This window comes from Oryctolagus cuniculus, chromosome 6 (assembly GCF_051225735.1).
Source record: "Oryctolagus cuniculus isolate XC-2025 breed Fujian yellow rabbit chromosome 6, ASM5122573v1, whole genome shotgun sequence".
Taxonomy (NCBI): Eukaryota; Metazoa; Chordata; class Mammalia; order Lagomorpha; family Leporidae; genus Oryctolagus; species Oryctolagus cuniculus.
Window position 1 is genome coordinate 22180634 of NC_142872.1, and position 8748 is coordinate 22189381.

Genomic DNA, 8748 nt, shown 5'->3' on the forward strand with positions numbered 1-8748 from the left:
TCAGCCCCAGGTAGGATGTGCATCTCAAAGACCTGGAACGATGGCAGAATAGTCTGCTCTCACGATGTCAGCTTGGTTTCAATGTACTGACAGCCTGGTGTCGTGCAGTGTGAAGGAGAAAGATGCAAACACATTGCAGAGGAAATCCTGGAATTCTTTTTCCGGGAATGTGATACATACAGACAAATGAAATGCCTCATGGACAATCAGTGCCCATGAGCTGTGCGAGGCTGCTGCATGTTTGAGTCCACGTAGACTGATAACTCATTATGTGGCATGTGGCTGTGTTATTGCTTGTAAACACCATAGCAGAGTCGATCGACCCCTGCCCAGGACCTTATGTTTAAAAAATTGTTGTATAATAGTCACCAACCTTTAAAAATTTTAAGACATCTGTGCATAAAAGGATACTATTAACAAGAATGAAAAGGTAATCCACAGAATCAAAGAAAAATATTTCCCATTCATATATTTGACAAGGGGAACTATCTGGAATGTATAAAGAACCCCTACAATTTAATAACCCAACCAACTTGATTACAAATGGGCAAATGACTTGAATTAGCATTTCTCCAAAGAAATTATACAAATGATGAATAAAGGTGCTTAACATGACTAGTCCTTAGGGAAATACAAATCAGAAGAACAATGAACTGTGGTCACAATTGCTGCCAAATTCCAGTCCCTGGGCTGCCGCTCCTGACTCACTGCTGTTGGCTGTCTCTGAGTTACAAGCCGGTTCAGAAACCAGACTGCAGCCACAGCGTTCACGGGTACCAGAAACACACCTGTGGAAGCAGAGGTGGAGGTCCATGGAACCAGAATCGCCCTAGCCAGCTGCAGTGTGGAGGCCCTGGGGAAAGTGGGTGCTGCTTGAATCGCAGGCAAAGGAAGAGTGCAAGAGCAGCTCCAATGCCCACCAAGACGTTGAAAACCAGCACGAGAAGAACACTTTGTGGTGAAGGTCCTCCATGGGATCTTTTGCAGATGAGAATCCACAAGCAACTCATCTACTTGGACAATCTTTCCGGGATTGTTGAGCAGGCAACTTCCATCAGAATTGAGCCAGGTGCTGAAGTTCAAGTCAATGTTGCAAATGCATAAGTCAACCAGCTTAATAAACTGATTATCGTTAGCTAAAAGGAAGCCACAGTGATACATTGCTTCAGGTCTGTATTAGCCGGCTTTGAGTTACGATCGTGAGATACCTGGGGCAGGATTCTTTTTTAAAGAAAAGAGGTTTATTTTGGCTCACGGTTCTGGAGAGATAAGGTCTGCAGTTCTCATCTGGTGATGGCTTTCTTGCTGGCAGAATGCCACGATGATGTAGAGCATCAAACAGCAAAAGATAGGTGAGCATACATGACTATTGCCCGCTCCTTATAAAGCTACCAGGATTGGCCAGCGCCGCGGCTCACTAGGCTAATCCTCCGCCTTGCGGCGCTGGCACACCGGGTTCTAGTCCCAGTCGGGGCGCCGGATTCTGTCCCGGTTGCCCCTCTTCCAGGCCAGCTCTCTGCTGTGGCCTGGGAGTGCAGTGGAGGATGGCCCAAGTGCTTGGGCCCTGCACCCCATGGGAGACCAGGATAAGTACCTGGCTCCTGCCATCGGATCAGCGCGGTGCGCCGGCCATAGCGCGCCGGTCGCGGCGGCCATTGGAAGGTGAACCAACGGCAAAGGAAGACCTCTCTCTCTCTCTCTCTCACTGTCTACTCTGCCTGTCGAAAATAAAAAAATAAAAATAAAGCTACCAGGATTCAATCATGGGGGGAGGAGGTCTGCCCTAATGACCTAATCTAAACCTATCACTATCCAAATGCTCTAAACACCATGGCTGGATTAGGTTTCCACCCTTTTAATATGAACAAAAGACTTTGAGGAAATAAACTCCTACATGATGAGTTAGAGGGAACAAATCTTACTTAAACCATAGCAATACCTATTAGGATGGCTACTAGCAAAATAAATAAATAAATAAAGCAACTATGGTTTAGGATATGGACATATCAAACTCTTCCTTGTCTGTTTTTGCTGGGAATGTAAAATGAAAGCCTTCAGTGAAAGCAGTAATGGCTGTTGCTCAAAAAGTTAAAAAGAATTATGACTTAGCAGATGAGTTATGCAAGTATACTCAAAGGAATTAAAAGCAGGCACTCAAGAATACACTTTTTTATTTACATACATTTTAAATAAATACAACATTAGGAACATAGTAATTTTTCCCACCATACTTGCCCGCCCACCCTCTCTCCCACCCCTCTTCCTATTCCCTCTACTGTTTCCTGTCTTTTTTTTTTTTTACCAAGATCTATTTTCATTTAACTTTATATACAGAAGATTAACTCTATTCTAGGCAGAGTTTAGCACTTTGTATGAGAGGGAGAAAGAAGAAGAAAAGAAAGAGAAGAAAAAAACCTGCTCCTCAACAGTCCAGACGAGGGCTGTTCAAAGTTATTGCATCTCATATTTCACTTTTTTTATTTCCTTCTTTCCTTCCCCTTCTTCCCTTTTAGAAACTTAATTATCTTTAAAGAACCCAAGAATGATACATCTTTTGCGAGCTCTTAGAACTATAACTTATGAGATATAAGAATATCCTCTGCTAAATACACTAAAAAAAAATGATTCTTTGATAATGAGTTTTACTATCAAGTCTCATAATACAACTCTTTGGGGACAGAAGTCCTGCATGAGAAGTTAGTGCACAGTGACTCTTGTTGTTTATTTAACAATTAATACTTCTGTGTATGACGTCAGTGATTACCTGAGGCTCTTGACATGAGCTGCCTCAGGTATGGAAGCCTTTTGGATCCACAACTCGGCAAGGCAATAAGCAAAGTGGAAGTTCTCTCCTCCCTTCAGAGAAAAGTGCATCCTTCTTTGATGGCAGCTTCTTTCCACTGGGGTCTCACCCAGAAATCCTTCATGTAGAACATTTTTTGCCACAGTGTCCTGCTTTCCATGCCTGAAATGCTCCCCTGGGCTTTCCAGCCATACCAGAATGCCTAAGGGGCTGATTCTGAGATCAGAGTGCTATCAAGTGTACACTTGTACACACGTGTTCTCAGCAGTGTTACTGAAAATAACTAAAAGTGGAAGCAGTTTCTGTATCTGTCAATGGAAGAATGGGAAAACAAAATGTAATCTTTACATAAAATAGAATATTATTCAGTCTTTTTTTGTAATTCAGTCTTTTTTAAGATTTATTTATTTATTTGAAAGTCAGAGTTACAGAGAGGCAGAGAGAGAGAGAGAGAGAGAGAGTCTTCCACCTGTTGGTGCACTCTCCAGATGCCTGGGCTGGTGCTGGGCCCATCCAAATCCAGGAGCCAGGAGCTTCTTCCAGGTCTCCCAGGTGGGTGCAGGATCCCAAGGACTTGGACCATCTTTGCTTTCCCAGGCCATAGAAGAGAGCTGGATCCGAAGTGGAGCAGCCTGGACTCGAACTGGCACCCATATGGGATGCTGGCACTTCAGGCAGCAGCTTTACCTGCTATGCCACAGTGCCAGCCTCTGTAATTCAGTCTTAAAAAGGAAGAAAATTCAGACACATATTATTACCAGAGGAACCTGGAGGATGTTAAGCTAAGTGGCAATAAACCAGTCACAGACAAATACTGTATGATTTCCTTTATATTAAGTATCTAAAGTGGTCAAATTCAGAAAGAGAAAAATTAGAATAGGAAGTCACTGTTTAACGAGTGCATAGTTTTGGTTTTGCAGTAAACAGTTCTGGAGCGGGATAGTGGTGGTGGCTGTACAACAGTGTGACCACTTAGTGCCACTGAGTTGCACACAAAAAATGGTTCAAATGGTGAATATGCCACATTGTGCTATGATTTTTTAAGAGCAAAAATAATTTAAATTTAAAACAAGTTTTTTGGGCCAGTGCCGTGGCTCACTTGGTTATTCCTCTGCCTGCGGCACTGGCATCCTGTATGGGTGCCGGGTTCTAGTCCCAGTTGCTCCTCTTCCAGTCCAGCTTTCTGCTGTTGCCCAGGAGGGCAGTGGAGGATGGCCCAAGTCCTTGGGCCCTGCACCTGTATGGGAGACTAGGAAGAAGCACCTGGCTCCTGGCTTCGGATCAGCGCAGCGCCAGCTGTAGTGGTCATTTGGGGAGTGAACCAACAGAAGGAAGACCTTTCTCTCTGTCTCTCTCTCTCTCTCTCTCACTGTCTATAACTCTACCTGTCAAATAAAAAAAATCACCCCCTACCTGCCCAACAAATTTCCCCTTTTCAGAAACTGGCCACTTAAAATGCCAGCCTCCTGAACAGTAGTGTTCGATCAAGTCCCTGCTACTCTGTGTCCTTCCAGCTCCTTGCTAAGGCAGTAGATGGTGGCCCATGTACCTGGGTCCCTGCCACTCACATGGGAGAACCAGGTGGAGTTCCAGGCTCCTGGCTTTAGCTGGCCCAGCCCTGGCTGTTCTAACTGTTGTCGCCATTTGGGGAGTGAAGCAGTGGATGGAAAATCTCTCTTTCTCTGTCTCTCTCTTCCCTCTTTTACTTTTATCCTGCCTTTCAAACAAATAAATCAAATAAAAATCCTAAAATAAAAGTTTGCCCCAAAGCCACCATGTTGCTTAGGCTAAAAATTGAGGAGTCATCTTTAGCCTCCTTCCCCTGTGCCTGTGTCCAACAGTACATCCTGTCACCTTTGGCTTCAAAACATGTTCTGGGTCCATCCACTCACTTTTCCCACTGATGCCACTCTGGCCAGGCCACTGTAAGTACTTACCTGTGACACTGCAGTAAGTTCCTAATGGGTTGACCTGTTTTCATCCTTGTCTGTTTCGTCCTGCAGTCAATTGTCAACATGAACTAGAAGGCTCCTTTTATGATAGAAAGCAAACCTATTCTTCTCTGAGTATAAATCTTCTGAGAGTTTCTCACCTCGAATAAAATGCAAATGCCTTGCTACAGTCTAGGAGGCACTGGATGGCCTGGCCCCTGCCAGCGTCCCTGCCTGGTGTCCCCAGGCCTCTGGTTTCGATCATGAGGTCCCAGGCACTCCATCTTCACTGCACCTGTGGCACCTGCTGCACCTACAGCTCTTCTGTTTGGTACACTGGCCTCATGCCCACACCGCAGCACCGATGTGCACGCTCTCACTGTTCAGGCTAAAGCAATAAGCTCCTGACTGGCACACTGACATGGCCCTCTTTTATCTCTTCTTGCCACTCTTCTCCATTTGAAATTTGTACTTGGTTTTGCCAGTTTATTGTCAGCTCTATCCCCCAACCAAAATGGGAACCCCATGAAGATAGATATCTTGCTTCTTTCCTCAGTTCCCAGAACCCACAACAGTTGGCTTGTAACAGCCTACTCGTGTTTGCCAAGTGAATGGAGAATTAAATAACACTAGCGACCCAATATTCCTGCTGTGTCGTGTATGTGTGTGTGTGTGTGTGTGTGTGTATCTTTCAGAAAACATTGGCTTTTGCTGATGTCTTCTTTATGTACTCTAGAATGTGATAAACAGTCTTCAAAACACAAGTGGCATTTTTCATACCTCATTTTAGGCAGCAATAAGATGGTGAAGTTTATGGCCATGCATAATTACGTCCATAAATTTTAAAAAGTGTCCTGTATCTCTTGAAGCCAAACTGAATTTTCACACTGGAAATTATACTCATCTAAAGAAAAAGTTTGGACATCAAGTTCTTAAGTGATTGCTTAAAGTATTTTATTATATAATTTTTCTAGTCTTCAAATGTTTCAAGGCCCATTCTCTTCATGGTCAAAACAGATCAAGGTTAAAAATGTAGGATCACAGGGGCCAGTGTTGTGATACAGTGGGTTAAGTTGCCACCTGTGCCACTGGCATCCCATGTAAGTGCTAGTTCAAGTCCCAGCTGCTCCACTTCTGATCCAGCTCTCTGCTAATATACTTGGGCAGGCAGTGGAAAATGGCCCAGGTGCTTGGTCCCCTTCCATCCACATGGAGAATCGAATGGAAATCTAGACTCCAGGTTTTGGCCTGGCCAAGCCCGAGCCATTGTGGCCATCTGGGAAGTGAACCGGGAGTTGGAAGATCTCTTTCTCTCTGTCACTCTGCCTTTCAAATAAATACACCTTTAAACAAGACACGTTTACCATCTCACAGTTTCTCAGGATCAGAAACCCGGGAGCGGCTCACCTGGACATTTCCCTGTGGTTGCAGTCAAGCTGTCCACGGTCATTCAAGACAGCTGACACTGAATTGGATAAGATGGGGGAATGAATACCAGGAGGCAGGGAGCACTCAGGGCCACCTTGAATGCCAGGGATGACATGTGCTGGCATTTAAATCTTCCTGGTCCAGGGCTCTGACTGAATTTGCTCTCTGCCACACAGATCTGTTTCAGCTTTTCTTCTACATAAAATTGGAACATCCTTCTCCAGAATCTCTAGAGATAAAAGGGATCAGGTAACTGAGTTGGATCCTGAGTTCTTTCTTTTCAAAGATGCAACGTAAACAGTAGTAACACCTAGACCCGGAAGGCCTGAAGTTGCTCTTTGCTTTGTGCTCTGGACAAGTCGTCTGTGAAAGACGGTTTCTTTTCTTTTCCGCACCTGCAGCTTCCGTGGTAGTCTACTCAACTGTGAAAGCCTGTCAGGGGTGCTTTCTGGTGCCCAATGGACGCTTCCCTAACTTTACCTTGCTTAATGACTTTGATGACGGCAAGTCACCCTCCCACCAAAGGTTAACTCTCCGAATTAAGGGAGTGGTGCACGGTCCAAACCAGTCCTGCAGGAGCTCAGCTCATCTATCCTCCCCAGAGATAACATCTCCCCCCAGGCCCTGTCTCAGATGTTTTACCAAAGCAGCACTCCCTACCTGGAGACCCTAGGTAGACCAGAGCCCCCTCCCCTGCCATGGTTCCCAGGCAAGCACACGGGCAGGCATATTGCTGACCAGAGAGGGGGCATGAGCACTATGGACCAACCAGAGATCAGCACACAAGCTGAACCCGCCTGTCTCAACCCCAACCTCAATCAAGTTCCTTACCCTTAATGTCTTGGGGGTCTAGGAATTAAGTCATGGCTTAATTGGGCTCGCTGGGCTTTTCATTTATTTGAAATACTAAAAAATTTTTTTTTTATTTGAGAGGTAGAGAGAAAGGTCTTCCATGCGCTGGTTCACTTCCCCAGATGCCCGCAAAGGCTGAAGCTGCGCCGATCCAATGCCAGGAGCCAGGAGCCTCCTCCGGGTTTCCCACGCAGATGCAGGGGCCCAAGGATCTGGGCCATCTTCCACTGCTTTCCCAGGCTGTGGCAGAGAGCCGGATTGGAAGAGGAGCAGCTGGGACTCAAACCAGCGCCCATATGGGATGCCAGCACTGAAGGCAGAGGATTAACCTACTGCACCACAGCACCAGCCCTGAAATACTAAAATATTTGATACAAGAAACACTTATTTTCCAGAAGTCTTGCATCCTTTTTCACTGGATTTCAGATAAGGACTATCAGTCAAGATCAGATGTTAGGATGAAGTGCATTTATGAACACATAACCATCCATCTTCAGAAAGCAAGAATATGAGGGTACTTTAAAAAGTTTGTGGGAAAAAGAATTCAAACAAATTCATTTTGGTGCAAAGACTCCTTTGAAGTCTATGCATAGAGGGTAACGGTAAGTGTAAAGAAATGAGCAATAATGGTGAAAACATTTTTCATTATTTTTAAAAACTCAATTATGCTTTATATCTTATCACCTGTATAAAATCTGCTGGCAAGGTTAGCTTCTCCTTCTGTATTTTTATTTTCAATTTAGAATATGGTCACTATTAATTAATGTTTGTCCAACAGATGACATGTAAAAAACGTATACTTAGTTCTCTATCACTAAGCCACTATTATCATGGAAAAGGAATAACTGGCAGTGTCTAAGTTAGCAGTCCAAATTCCCAAAAGCCTTAGAATGGTACTGTTCCAATGGCCACTAGCTACATGGGGCTAGGGAGTACTTAGTCCAAATTGAAATGAAACCCATATTGGAGTCTGAAAGTTTAGTAGGGGAGGGAGTAGGACAATGGCTTTTATGTAAGAATATAAAATATTTAAATAATTTCTAAATTGACTATGTGATGAAATGGTCAAGTTCTGGGCACACTAGATTAGCTAAGTATACTATTAAGTTAATTTCATGTTTTATTTTTTAAATATCCAGTGTTGTTCAATTAAAACTTAGAAACTTTAAAAGAACTTTATTAGGGGTTTTAGGAATTGTAATTTGGGAGACACAGGTTCAGGAAGCTATGCATCTGCTCTGAGGAAGGCAGGTAAAGTGGGAGCTTATAAGAGGGAACCTGGACTACTGTGACGAATCGGGTGTAACGAAAAGGATCTGAGAGGCCGGCACTGCGGCGTAGCAGGTAAAGCTGCTGCCTGCAGAGCAAGCATCCCATATGGGCGCTAGTTCCAGTCCTGGCTGCTCCACTTCTGATCCAGCTCCCTGCTAATATGCCTGGGAAAGCAGTGGAAGATGGCACAAGTATTTCAGCCCCTGCACCCAAGTGGGAGACCTGGAAGAAGCTCCTGGCTCCTAGCTTTAGATGGGCTCAATTCTGGGCCCTGTAGCCATTTGAGGAGTGAACCGGTGGATGGAAGATCTCTCTCTCTCTCTCTCTCTCTCTCTCTCCCTCCCCCCCCACCCATTACTCTTTAAAATAAAATTTAAAAAAGAAATAAATAAAAGGATATATAAAGAGGGTAGAAATGTCCATAGAACAAGAATCCAATTGATAGGCATCTTGAGCCTCTGG